The sequence below is a fragment of the Myotis lucifugus genome, unplaced genomic scaffold, assembly GCF_000147115.1.
Source record: "Myotis lucifugus unplaced genomic scaffold, Myoluc2.0 scaffold_110, whole genome shotgun sequence".
NCBI classification, from domain to species: Eukaryota; Metazoa; Chordata; class Mammalia; order Chiroptera; family Vespertilionidae; genus Myotis; species Myotis lucifugus.
This window is the reverse complement of record NW_005871158.1, coordinates 984,591-999,774: the sequence shown is the minus strand read 5'-3', so window position 1 is coordinate 999,774 and position 15,184 is coordinate 984,591. Positions and strand designations below refer to the sequence as shown.

Genomic DNA, 15,184 nt, shown 5'->3' with positions numbered 1-15,184 from the left:
AAAGTTGCATGTCTGTGACCTACTCTCAAATGATTCCAGGGGGAGAAAAAAAACTGTGTGTGTGTGTGTGTGTGTGTGTGTGTGTGTGTGTGTGTGTGTTATCTGAAGAGAGAAAGGGATAAAACAAATATGGTAAATATATCAACATTTTGGGAATCTGGATGAAGATATAATGTACCATTTTGCAATATTCTATAAATCTCAAATTATTTAAAAATGTTTTAAAAGCTATGGTCCTGAGGAGTGAGCTGTGTCCTGAGGAGGGAGTGTCCTGGGAAGAAGCCCTGAGACGTGTATGCTCCGTCAGCTGGATACAAGGCTTTCCAGTTACATCCTCCAGGGGCGTGTCACCTACTACTTGAAAGTAGTCCCAGCTGCTTGCCCTCTAAAGCCATCTTCCTCTCTGTCCTCCCGCCTTTGCCCCTGCCAACGCCCAAGTCCAGGTGACTGCCTGCAGGACCTCAACCCACCCCCCCAAAAAAACACTTCCCCTCTTCAAAGAATATTTACTTATGGGGATGTGCACCCAGGGCCACATGGGAAACCCCTGGGAATTGCTGCCTCCAGGAGAAGGAAAATGGGTGTGAGTATGAAACTACCAAACTCCCTCCACTGTGCTTTACAATGCGCCTTGTTGGGGAGGGACCTGCTACAAAGGAAACAAGACGGCAGTTGCATGGAGTAGCTAAGCAAATGGGCACTAAAAGAAGAAGAAGAAGAAATGGAAACGTTTTGCCATTGTGATCCCTGAGTGTTCAGCAAAACAAGCTAACAATATCAAGGAATTAATGATGAAGACCAACTGTTAAGAACACGTTATGGAGATAGCACAGACTCTGGGGCTGAACAATCTTCAGCTCCCTTCCTTTCCACTTGTGTCTTTGTAAACCAAGTTCATTAAAAAAAATTCACTCATTGAGAACACATATTTTTGAGGCATTAAGTCCTCAGATTTAAGTTTTACTATATATTGTCCTGCCAATGAAATCTCTTTCTCTAGGAAGAATGAATAAGGGGCAGGATGTTGTTTATTGAGAAATACAGGTGTCACCAGAATGGCAAGGAGGGGATAATGGTATGATCTCTAGGACTTATGTAAATACCTCAAGTAAAAAATACAGCACAAACTAGAATAGCATTGCTTTGTTAAGACACTTAAGTATGAATCAGAATCAAATTCGATTTAATCAGGGGAGATTTGGGGCTATTGAGCAGCTAGAAGGAGAAAATAGTTCCTTCAAAATGGTTTATTTATCCTGGTTTTGCTCCTAAACCATCATAAGGCTTTGAACAAGTCACGGAAACATTCTGACCTTCAGCTTCTCTGGCTACTGAATGGAGAACTGTGTATGGAAGGAAAAGAAGAGGGTTATTGCTGTGACCCAGGTAATCTTGAGCCAGAGTGATGACTGTATAGTTGTCAAGGGAAGGAATTGAACCAAAGAATCCACTCCCTCTCAGAGCCAATGAACATGTCTATAGGACCTTCTTCCCAACGAAAGCCATGAAGAAAAATCAAGGCTATGCCTTCAGCTCTCCAGACTGTTAATATCAATCTGATTAATTCACTCGACATCAGGCAATAATAATTATTGCATATCAGGTGCCAAGACCTGTGCTAGCTGATAGGACCTGCGTAGTGGTAAGATAGATATCATACCTGCACCGAAGGAGCCTATGACCTAGTTGAATAGAAAGAGAGAGCTGTGGTGGGGGAGGTCAGGAGCTAAAAGATCACAAGCAACTCAATTTTAGGAGACTCAGAGATCACAAGCAACTCAATTTTAGGAGACTCAGAGAAGACTTGCTAGAAAGGGCTAGGATCTAAAGAATGAAAATGAATTACTTCATTACTCAAGCAAACAGAACAGCGGGTGTGACGGCTCAGGGATGAGACGGCTCAGGGATGAGAGATGTGGCAAACTGGAGGAGCTGAAGGTACAGTAGTTTCGTGTATAGCATAGTTCCTAAGGGAGGAGTGAGTAGGCAGGGAACTTATAACTATGTTAAGAAGTTTGGTCTGTATTCTGAAGGCAATGGGGAGGGTTTGAAAGGTTTTAGCAAGAGAGGAACAGTTATTCATTTTTTTGAACAAACAGTTATTGGGCATCTATCATGTGCCCAAAAACTGTTCTAAATGCTGGGAAAGTGGCAGTGTGACACGATCAGATAGAGAACATTTATTCTGACCACTGAATGGAAAACTGTGTATAGAAGGAAAAGAAGAGAAAGAAGAACAGTTAGGAATTTATTGCTGGTTATCAGACCAGGAACTACTGGTCACTTATACCAGGGTGGTGGCAAAGTAGATGCAGAAAACAAAAACTTCAAGAGGCATTAGCCCCCCTGGCCAAGAGTTCTTACACTGAGCCTCACAACGGGACAAGAACGTTGGGTGATGATTGGCATTCAGCATGCTACACACTTCATCTTTGCGGAGAGCTGGATCTTGAAGCCTCCTGGTGAAGCATTAAATTATCGCTTTGACATTGAGCATTTCATCACGCACTGGACTAGACTTGTCCATACTTACCCAGACAGCCCATTATTAAAAGTACGTGAAATCAAAAAGGAAATGAGTCCGCCGGCACACCCAGCCTCCTTCCACGTACGAAGGTAAACACAACTCAAAAAATGTCTGCTAAACAGAACCTTTCTCTAAGTCACCAGAAATATTGTTGGCAGCTGCTGGTGACGACTTATTTCATTCCATTCTAATGATGTAAACTGCTCCCTGAGGATGATTTAGCTTGCTGCAGACAAAATGCTTATTGCTTCTTTACTCATGTAGAACACAAATAGAAACTCAAACCCAATATTCAGAATTTTAAGCTAACCTAACAGGCCAGCAGCATTCTATGGAGAATAAAGGCAGCTTAACAGGAATACATTTCACAGCCCAAATTACTGCCACGCTGTATTCTGCTTGTGCAGGCTGTTAATCCAGGCTTCATTGGGAAGTTTGGGATTTGGGAAGGCGAGGGGATTTCTTGGCATGGTTCCAACCCTTCCTCAACCAGAATTCTGTTATCAATAGCTTCCTTAGCTAGGGCGGCCATGGGTGACTAGTGGGAGTAAACGCCTGCATAAAACCCACATACTGCCTCCAGCTGGTGGTGGCTTCAAGGTGGTGGCTTCAAAATATCTGTCAGGGGACCACGTGCTTCAGAATTTTCTGAGGTGGTTGTTAAAACCATGGATGTGTTAGACCAGCAGTTCTCAACCTGTGGGTCGCGACCCCTTTGGGGGTCAAATGACCCTTTCACAGGGGTCGCCTAAGACCATCGGAAAACACATATATAATTACATATTGTTTTTGTGATTAATCACTATGCTTTAATTATGTTCAATTTGTAACAATGAAAATACATCCTGCATATCAGATATTTACATTACGCTTCATAACAGTAGCAAAATTACAGTTATGAAGTAGCAACGAAAATAATTTTATGGTTGGGGGTCACCACAACATGAGGAACTGTATTAAAGGGTTGTGGCATTAGGAAGGTTGAGAACCACTGTGTTAGACCTACCTGAGACCTCCTGAGGCAGGACCTCTGGGAGTGTGACCGGGAGTCTGTAACTTTAACAAGCTCCCAGGGGAATGCGATGTGCAGCCAGATTTGTCGGCTCCTTTAAGAAACCACCTGAGTTGGACCACGTACATACAGCCAGTCAGTGTAACCCACGGAAACAAAAGCATCCTGCTCCGAGTGTTCAGCAGAATACCATGTTCAAGCACCGTTCATTACTCTTTCCATCTCCCGCCCGCACTCCACATGTGTTCCCCTGTTGCTGTCATCTGTGAGGCCCTGGGCAAGGGCCTTGGTCCTTTGGAGCTTCAGTTTCCTCAACTCTAAAATAGGGATAAAAATAACAACCCACGGGTTTGTTATAAGAATTAAATAACTTAGCACATACATACTAAATACTTGACACATACTAAAGTACTTGGCACATACTAAATAATCAATAACTATTAGCTATGTTAAATTTGTTCTGGCTTGCCCTAACCGGTTTGGCTCAGTAGATAGAGCATCGGCCTGCGGACTCAAGGGTCCCAGGTTCGATTCTAGTCAAGGGCATGTACCTGGGTTGCGGGCACATCCCCAGTAGGGAGTGTGCAGGAGGCAGCTGATCAATGTTTCTCTCTCATCGATGTTTCTAACTCTCTATCCCTCTCCCTTCCTCTCTGTAAAAAATCAATAAAATATTTTTTTAAAAAAATAATAAATAAATAAATTTGTTCTGGCTTTATTCAGACTCACTTCTCCTTTCTTATTGGACAACCCTATCTTTGGTTTCTCCTCTAAGCCCAGCCACCTTCCTCTTCCCCTCCCCCAAACATGCACACCTGCAGATTCTGAACTGGAACTTGCCCACAGGCTCCAATCCTCTGGTGCCTGTAGCAGGATTTCTTTCTCTGACATGGGATTCTTCCTCTGAGTGGTCTGGAACTCAAGACCAGTCTACACAAGTCAACTGACAAGCCAAGGTAGCATTCTCTACGTGCCCTAGAAAACAGGAATCTCTGACTCTGCCTTGCTGCCTGCACCCCCATATACCGGCTGTTAACACGAGGGTGATGATCATGATAATAATAATGATTTGGTGATTAAATTGTTATTTCATCTGGGCCAAGCTCGATTTTAAGAGCGTGATTAGAAAGCACCTATGAGGTAGGTACACCCAACCCTTGAATAACATTGTTATGTTCAGCATCGTTTTGTTATAACATTGATGAAAATGCCTTAGAAACTTTAAACTTGTTTATATCAATTAGCCTATGGCTAAATAGGTTTTGTTAAATGATGTTTTGCTTAAGTCTCAGAATCTATTGATGATGTTAAGTGAGGACTTAGGGTACAACTATTCCCATTTTCCCTTTGAGTAACATGAAGCTAGGAGTGGTTATAAAAGTTGCCCAAGCTCACAAGAGGCAGCAGCCAGGGTTCTAATACAGGTAGCCTGATTCCAACATTCCTTTTATTCCCCTTAAACCATTACACTGGGAATCTCCTAGAGAGCTTGGAGTAATACAGAATCAACATGATTAAAATCAGAAAGTAGCTCGCATTCTACACGGGGACCTTGCTGTCTCAGCCAGAATTAGTGCAAGTCAAAGCTCCTTCCCTGTGAGATAAAAACCAGAAAAGCACGGGTCTTACTCTGCCATTTGTAGGTGGATGATCTTGAGTGAAGGCATTTAAACTCTCTAAGCCCCGTTTTTTTCATCAGTAAAATGGAGACAATAATACCTACCTCTCATGGCTATATTTGAAAATTAAAGTCAGTAGTAAATATAGAAATGCCTTAAGTGGCATACCAGTATTAGCAGTTATAACTCTTCATTCATTCTACTAATATACTATTCAACACTCACTATGTTCCAAGCCCTGGAGATGTAACTGTGAAGTAGACACAATCCCTGACTGTCAACATAGACCAGTAATTTTCAACCGTTGTGCCACAGCACACTAGTGCGCCACAAGAATTTTTAAAACATGCAATACCTGCCTATTAGTCAGGACCACTTTTCCCTTAGATTATCAAATTTTAAAAATGACAACAGTCGACACAACAATAGCCATCCAGTGTGAACGAATCAAAATTATACCTATTTTATTTTGTCAAATCGGTAATAAATGTATTTTTCGGTGTGCCGCACAGCTCTAGTAACTAGTTTATGTGTGCCATGAGCTGAAAAAGGATGAAAATCACTGACACAGACTTTAGAGTCTAGTAAAAAGCAACGGCAAGACAAAGTAGTAAGTGCTGAAATAGAAGATGCACATGACACAACGAGGACATGCAGGAAGAACAGCCACACCCATGGAGAAAGGGAGGTCTAAGTCAAAACCTGGAATTTGCCAGGCAAAGGAAGTAGGAAGAGATGACAGGAAGGTAAAGGAGAGTCAGGTGTCTGCTAGGATTTTGATTGGATACTGGTACTTTTGTTTGGTATAAGAAACATTGAAATTAAAAACTAAAAACTAAAAAAAAAAAGAAACATTGAAAAGAAAGCATATTTGGAAGAAATGAAGATAAATTCTGTTTTAGATGTGATGAGCCGAAGGTGCCTGCATGTAGACAGCCAGGAGAGCTGTCCACTAGGCAGCTGGATAAAGGAGTCTGGAGTTCAAAAGGCTGATTTTGCATGAAGCTATGGATTTGGAAGTAGCCATTATCATGTAGATAATACTTGACAGCATGAAAGAGTTATAGGGAGTAAGAAGAAATGAGATGGTCTAGTACAGGAAGAAAAGAGGAGCCTACAAAAGCTTTGAATTTATTCTTTCCTGTTTTCATATGACCTTATTCCATCAAGTGTCCTATCCTTTTTCACTTGTTGTTTTTGGGGTGTGTGTGTGTGTGTGTGTGTGTGTGTGTGTGTGTTTAATCCTCATTGTTTTAGAGAGAAGAAGGGAGAGAGATGAGAGAGAGAGAGAGAGAGAGAGAGAGAGAGAGAGAGAGAGAGAGAAAACATCAATCGATTGTCTCCCGTATGCGCCATGATCAGGGAACAAATCAAACCTGGAACCTTTTTGGTGATGGGATGACACTCCAACCAACTGAGTCACCTGGCCAGGGCCTCTTTGATTTGTATTTTTAACCTCTCCTCTTATACTTATTTTTTCCATATATATACTAATATACTGTCTCTATTATCAAAAAGACAAATAGCTTTTGTCTACACCATAACTTTCTCCATTTTCCCTCCCGTTTAACCCTCTCCTTGAGAGCTAAATTTCTTTAAATAGAAACCTATCATTGGAATCTCCTGTTGCTCACTTGCCATCATTTCTCAACCCACTCCACTCTGGCTGCTGCCCTGTCTCTCCATTGATGCTTTCTTATCCAGGCTCATAAGAGTCTGTTTTTTGATAAGTTCAAAAGACACATATTTGTTTTTATCTTACCTGACTTCTCCAAGGTTTTAGAGATTGGATGTTGATTCTCCCTCATTTGGAAGGCACTTTCCCCCTTGACTCCCTTACCTCACAATTAATTGTTTTTCCTCTTCTCTCCCTGACTGCTCCTTTTAAGACCCTCCTAGGGGGCTCTTCTTCCTCCATCTCTTTCTTAAATAGTGCTGTTCCTCAGGATTCATTCCTAGGCCCTTTTCTTTCTTTTTTTAAAGTATATTTTATGGATTTTTTTGCCGAGAGGAAGGGAGAGGGATAGAGAGTGAGAACTATCGATCAGCTGCCTCCTGCACACCCCCCACTGGGTATGTGCCCACAACCAAAGTACATGCACTTGACTGGAATCGAACCTGGGACCCTTTAGTCCACAGGCCGATGCTCTATTCACGGAGCCAAACTAGTTAGGGCGGCCTTTTCTTATAGTACAAACATATTCCCTCTTCTTTCCACAACCTAGTATTTAAACTTATACCCAAGTTATTTGCCTAGGACAGACAGAAGCCAGATTCTTTTAATAGAATAGAAAGAGAAAAGGAAGGCTGGAGTAATTTTTTTTATGTTTGCTTACAGGAAGTTAAAGAAGTACCTGCATGATGGTTTATATTTTCTCTGAAAAGTAATAAGCAAGGTCATCTGCTGAACATGTGGTAGAAGGGGATAGGTCTGAGAATATTACCATACAGAAGGTTTAAAAGAGCCATTAGGGAAGATTGGAACAATTCAGTAAGGAAACATAAATGGATAACTGAGAAATGTTGAAGTTGGAAATTATGCTTTTTAAATGTCCCAAAACTGCCTATGATTTTCTCTAGCATGTTAAATATAAGCTTGGAGAAGGCCACACATGATTTGATCCAAGTTGGATTTTCCGGGGCAGGGTGGGGGCACTATAGAACCCACCAAAGGATAATAAATGAGTAAAGGATAAAAGCAAGAGAGTGACCAAAGTGTTGGTCCATGGAGGTCTATGCAGGGGAAAAGAGAAGTTCAAAAAAGAGGGATCTGAGAGTGAAAGTCTTGATAAGTTTAAAGAACAGCTCTAACTGGTCCTAACTGAATGAGCAAGCTAGAAATACTGGTGGCTTTGGTCAGAGAGTGGGATCGTGGATTTTACTGTGTCAGAGTTGGTACAGCTCTGGATGCTGACAAAGCCCAGAATATGGCCACATCCATGCCTGAATCCGAACACAGAGGATGGTCTTTGGAGATAAAAGGCGAATTTAAACCAATGGAGAGGCCCAACTAAAATGTCACTTCTGTAAATTCACCATCCCCAAACTCAGAAGCAATCTAGGCTTCTTCTATGGTCTTTCCCAAGGGCACTTCTATGACTGCACTTCTTCCATGGTGTTCTACTTAGCTGGTCCCTGTTTATTCTCTACTTGACTGTGAGCTATTCAAGGAAAGCTGTCAGATAGTATTCTTACACCCACCATAGTAACGCACAAGGTCAGTTAGAAAACAATGTGGAATGAATGAATGAAGGAATGAATGCCTAGTAAAAAATGTCTTAATGTGACCTCACATCATAGGCTTCTCCCTCTAATTCTTGGCATCTTTCACTGCTGTTATTTGTCCATAAATAAAGAGAAGTATACAGCAACCAACCAAGTGGGAGAAGATATTTGCAAATGATACTTCTGATAAAGGTTTAATATCCAAAAATATTGAAGAGAAGTATTCATTTTATTTCTTTTCTGTACCTAGCTCTCTTCCATGACAAAATATTATCATTTTTCCCTAAAAAAATAATTGTCTAAAGCTTAAGATATGGAATCATGATCATCATTTTGCCCCTCAAATAATATTCCGTTATCACTTTTCCTCACATCAGAACCATGCCGAGGGTTTGGCTACTGTGGAAATTAAATCTTCAGATCTACCCTTCCTTGATATAGAATCATTATTTCATTCCATGAATGATTTACTAGTTGCCTACCATGTGTCAGGTCGTCCTGTAACAAGGCCCTAGGGACAGAATGATGAACAAGACGATTCCTTCCTGCAGTAAGACCTACAGACAGGCGAGGAAACAGAATGACGGCCCAGCAATGACTGTATCCGTCAAGATACCTCGCAGTAACCCACGACCCTAAAAATCTCAGTGGCCAAAAGGCAACACATGTATATGTCTCACACTGCAACTCTCCATAGCAACTGCCCACCTCCGCACGATGACTCACCATTGCGCCTCCATCATCAACTCGAGCTTTCAGAACTGCCACCGCAGAGGAAAAGAGGGAGGTCCTTGAGCACAGAGCAGTCTACGTCCATCTGCTCACAAAGTATTCGCCAAATCAAACCACACGGCCCCGCCTGCTTCATGCAGGGGCTATGGTGCCATCCTTTCCTGTGCTCGGAAGTAAAGAAACAGGTATGGAGCGTGGAAATACCTGCCACGTGACAATCCAGAATAGAGGCTAAGGAAGGGCACACCAGAGGAGGCCTCTCGACTCTTGAGGAATCAGGCTTGCTGGAGACATAACATTTAAACTGAGACCCAAAAGATGAAGAGAATTTAATAAGCTAAATGGATGGTGAAGAACAGTTTGAACAGTAAAGAAAGCTGTTTGCCTTTAGGAGTTTGCCTTGCCTAGTCCTGCTAGCACTACGGGAGGTACAGCCAACAATAGAGACATAAATGGTGAGATAAGAAGAATCCAGGCTGGAAGAATCAGTAATAAGCCTAAACGCACTTATACACAATCATATATTAAAAATGGAGAGGAGGAGACAGGTGTCACTGGAGTGTTGATGGTAGTGCCCCACTACCCTCTAGGGCAGTGGTTCTCAACCTGTGGGTCGCGACCCCTTTGGTGGTCGAACAACCCTTTCACAGGGGTCACCTAAGACCATCCTGCATATCAGATATTTACATTACGATTCATAACAGTAGCAACATTACAGTTATGAAGTCGCAACGAAAATAATTTTATGGTTGGGTCACAACATGAGGAACTGTATTTAAAGGGCCAGAAGGTTGAGAACCACTGCTCTAGGGGCAGGAACACCCAAGCTCCTTGGAGTCCACTGATGGGGATAAAGCTACTTCCCTAGCAACTAGACCCAAGACAGAGAAGTAACAAATTGATTATGTACCCCAGCCTATTTATTCTAATATTCCCCACCCTCAGAATATCTTCTACAAAACTATGGTACCAGCCTCATATGATCACTGAGAGGATCAAGCTGCTTGAAACTCCCAGTTGCTTAGAACATAATAAGATCTCAATTAAGGCAGTTCTTACACTGTGGCCACATTAAATTTGGCACTCTTCTTAAGCTATGTACTTTCAAACCTCCCCAATTAGTAAAAACTGCCAGCCCCATTTTACAGATGAGAAAACTGTGAACAAGGATATAAAATCCCCAAGGATATATAGCCAATAGTGATAAGAGCAGAGAATTAAAGCTAGAACTGTCTTGATTTAAACCCTGCTTACATGGGTGTTTAAATTAGTACCAACAGAAATAGAACTGCCAAGTTCATTTAGAATGAGGATGATACTATATTTGACTGAAATTTTCTTCCTACAGGTACACTCATAATAACCAAGTTCAAACCCTGAGCCAATCATAAGCCTAATCAACATAGTCTACGTATAGTGATGGTGACCCTCTGGTACAGACTTCAAAGGGACATGGCTAAAGACTTCTGGTTTAATTTTAAAGTGTCCTTCTCATACTTTTATGATCCCTCCAAATTTTCTTAGTTGGCTAGAAGCAACTTAACTCTCAGAACCACATATCTCTTTCACTCATCTGAACACACTTGTTAGTGCAGATTAGAGCTTGTTAAAGATTAATTCTTAAAGCATCCTCCAGCTTTCTTTTGCAACAAAGGAAACATCAATTACAGGCTCACACATAAACTTTGCCCCTTTCTTGAATACTTGCTGCCCTTTATAAATCTTAGATTTCTTCCCCTTGAGTATTCTTTCAAAGGAGAGATTTTATTGCCTCCAGGGGTTGTTAAACTGATTGCAATACTGCCTATTTAGAGCAGTTCAGTGGGAATTACGCTGGTTCAATGCTGTCAGACCTAGAATATAGCTGTCAAACAGCATTACAAGTAAAACACCCTTGATAAGAAATAATGACCAAATGTCAATCTGTTTTTCACTACCCTTACCACAGACTTCTCCTGCCACAAAAAAAGGCAATGTTTTTTACATTATAGTAATAGCACATTTCTGATATTTCAGTTAAAATTCTGGCAGTGTTTCAAGGACAAAAAAAAATAGTTCTAAATACATTCTGAGCTCAAAATTTGATGAAAGCATTTTTATTTCTTTTTAATGAAGCATTTGGCAATCTGTTTCAAAACTAACAAACTTTATTAATACAAGCAAATGCAGGGTTGTCTTAAAATCATTTTTAATTTGTATTATTCCTTTATTTAACTAATTGAGCCTCTGTGAATTTGGCACTGTGGTAGACATCGGGTACAACCTGTGGTTCCTCGTGAGTCCCTTTGAGGAGCCAATACGTGATCCTCAAGGCAACTGGAGTAAAAGTAAGATGTTAGACATGATCAGATTTTCTCTTTAGAAAGGTTAATTTGACTAGTGTCATTCTCATACCGCTATTCTTTTTCTTCATAGCACTGATTACAATTCATAACCACATATAGGTTTATACCCATTTTCCTATTAAATTATAAATCCATGAAAATCAGGGATCATGTCTACTTTGTCCATTATTGTGTATCCAGAGCCAAAAATAGTGCCTGGTTTAAAAAGCCACTTGGTAATTATTTGCAGGATTAAATATATGAATGAACATATAAATTTATTACCAGGGTTAAGACTGTATTTTTAAAAATCAGTAAGATTGTTGATGTTTACAGATAGCTCACAGGGACCAAAATAAGGCAATGATTGTGTGGCAATATAGGCCTTGGTTACATATTTAATGTAAATGGCATAGGAAAGACAAGTATCTAGAATAAATCATAAGATCCTAATTTGACCTAGTGAGTGTTGGTACCCTCAAATAGGAAAAGAAATATTTAAGGGTAAATAACCACTCATCAGCTATACCCTGATGAAATGTTATTTCTAAATTTTAGGCAATATGGAAGATGCAGAGGATACAAATGTAACGCCATGAAAGGTTTTTATGGTATTATTTACAAAATATAAGTAAAGACTTAAGCATCAACTAAATCCATTCAACCAATTAATGATTCAATATAACACTGCTAATCAACAATTAGTCCTTTCCTTTTTTACCCTCCCACACTTTCATTCTCTCCATCAAGGGAAATTATTTTTAATTTGAAAGGACAGAATATCAACTACTAATAAATTATATCAAGTAATTTCCTGTTCCTAAAAAGGGTTATTTTGTCAGTACAATTCAAGAATATCATAATGTCCTCAATCTTTAGAAAGATACTTGATTTGGTCTCCCAAATATTGTTCATTTCCCTCCATCCTTTACCATATATGTCATTCTGCTGTTCAAAAACCTTCACTGGCTCCCCCATTGAATTAAAAAGTACATTCAGACTCATCAGCTTTGCAACTCTAGCCTCTGTAACTTGAATCCTACCTGCCTTTCTAATTCATCTCACATACATGACCAATGTCACCCTAAGAGCCAGTTTGGGGGTGTTTCCCATCATGAGAAAATTGGTCACGTTACACTGCGGTCATGCTTTCTGTCTTTGACCAAGAATAGTTTGGTTGCTGTGCTCATGAGACCTGTTTCTTCATATTTTTAAAAATCAAATTTATCCCCCCCAAATAGGACAACTTTTTCATTACTGAAAACATTACTGTCACAGTTCATTTTATGTGTTAACTTGACTAATATAATTACCAACAACAAGTGCAATAGGATCTAGAGGAAGTTCTTAAGAGGAGTTTTATAAATCATGTAAGAATAACATCATCAGAACAGGTTTCTATAGTTTCATGATGACCATTTTGAAGGGACTTATATGTAGTGAAGATTCTTTTATGGCTGCTAAAATTTTGGCTTCTTTTCTTTTTTTAAAAATATATTTTATTGATTTTTTTACAGAGAGAAAGGGAGAGGGATAGAGAGTTAGAAACATTGATGAGAGAGAAGCATCAATTCAGCTGCCTCCTGCACACTCCCTACTGAAGATGTGCCCACAACCAAGGTATATGCCCTTGACCAGAATCGAACCTGGGACCCTTGAGTCCGCAGGCTGACACTCTATCCACTGAGCCAAACCAGTTAGGGCTTGGCTTCTTTTCTTTAGTCTCCAATTGGATTCTTAAAGCCTTCGTTTTCTTTTTTACAAAAGCTTTTATTAAATATAGATAATAGTCTGCTCCAGTTTGATACATTCTTCTTTTTACAGTTTTAATTAACCTTTATATTATTTGAGATGTTTTTAAAATAGTTAAAACACAAATTTAAAAATCAATATATGGCCCCCCTGGTGTAGCTCAGTGGTTGAGCATCAACCCATGCACCAGGGGTCCATTTCGGGTTTCAGGCTCAATCCCCAGCAGGGGATGTGCAGGAGGCAGGCAAACAATATTGATGTTTCTCTCTCATCAATGTTTCTATCTCTCTCTCCCTCTCCCTTCCTTTCTCTGAAATCAATCAAAACATACTCTTTTTAAAGAGAGATTTGATGAGCTCTTGGGAGACCTAGGCCTCTTCCCAGGCCGGTGCTCACCAAGGAGAAGACCATGTTCTCCTTGAGCATGGAGGTCCTGAAGCCCAATGGTGAGAAGCCAGACCAGTTCTAGTCCAGCACCTCCCAGGCTCTCCTAGAGCTGGAGATGAACTTGGATCTCAAGGCCCAGCTACAGGGGCTGAATATAACAGCATCCAAGGACATTGAAATGGGTGGCGGTTGGAAAGCTATTATAATCTTTGTTCTTGTTCCTCAACTGAAATCTTTCCAAAAAATCCAAGTCTGGCTTGTAGGCGAGTTGGAGAAAAAGTTCAATGGGAAGCACGTTGTCATTATCACTCCGAGGAGAATGCTGCCTAAGCCAACTCGGAAAAGCTGTACAAAGAATAAGCAAAAGCGTCCAGAAGCCTCATTCTGACATGCGTGATGTGATCTGGAGGACTTGGTTTTCCCAGGTGAAATTGCGGGCAAGAGAATCCGAGAAAAACCTGACGGCAGCCAGCTCATAAAGGTTCATTCACACAGCAGGACAATGTGGAACACAAGGCTGGAACTTTCCTGGTGTCTATATGAGGCTCACGGGCAAGGATATTCGTTTTGAATTCTGAGTTTCAGTTGTAATAAAATGACTAAATAGAATATCATTCACAAAATAAAACATTGCTAAGGGAGTAAATCTTCAACGTTCTCATTAAAAGAAAAAAATTGTAACTGTGGTGCTAAATGTTAACTAGGCTTATTATGGTGATCATGTCAATATTCATCCTATATAATAAAAGGCTAATATGCAAATCAACCAAACAGCAGAATGACTGGTTGCTATGATGCACACTGACCACCAGGGGGCAGACACTCAACACAGGAGCTGCCCCCTGGTGGTCAGTGCTCTCCCACAGGGGGACCACCACTCAGCCAGAAACTGGGCTCACGGCTGGCGAGCGCAGCGACGGTGGCATGAGCCTCTCCTGCCTCCATGGCAATGCTAAGGATATCTGGCTGAGGGACACCCCCTCCCCAGTGCACAAATTTCATGCACTGGGCCTCTGGTATATATATAATCATGTTGTACACCTGAAGCTAATATATTATATATCAATTCTATCTCAGTTTTTAAAAAAAGAAGAATCAAAGAAATATTAATTTATTCATGGCACCTTCTGCCAAATTCCTAGTTTGAAGATATGATTGTACCAATTGACTTAGACAAGTTACTTACCCTCTCTATGCCTTAATTTCTTTATTTGTAAAATCGTCTAGTAATTGTGTCTATTTCATAGGATTCTTGCAAGGATGAAATGAGTTAATAAATGTGAAGGGCTATTAATTACATGTGGACTATAGTAATCACTAAATAAATGTTGGATATTATTAATACACTAGAGGCCCAATGCACAAAATTTGTGCAAGAATAGGCCTTCCTTCCCCCGGCTGCCGACACCAGCTTCCCTCTGGCACCTGGGACCCGGGCTTCCCTCTTAGCCCAGGCTTCATCCGCAAGGTCGTCCTGAAGGACATCCAGTCTAATTAGCATATTACACTTTTATTATTATTGATTTTCAAATATAACAGCTAGAACAGCAAAGGATCCCCAGATTAGGAGTCAGGAGACCTGGGTTCTAAATCCAGGTCTGGAATA

The 15,184-nt window shown here is 40.6% G+C and overlaps 1 pseudogene; it reads left to right on the top strand.

Annotated features, from left to right (window-relative positions):
* The first annotated feature begins 13,600 nt into the window (after positions 1-13,600).
* On the top strand, positions 13,601-14,156 carry LOC102433065 (annotated as a pseudogene).
* The last annotated feature ends 1,028 nt before the right edge of the window (positions 14,157-15,184 follow it).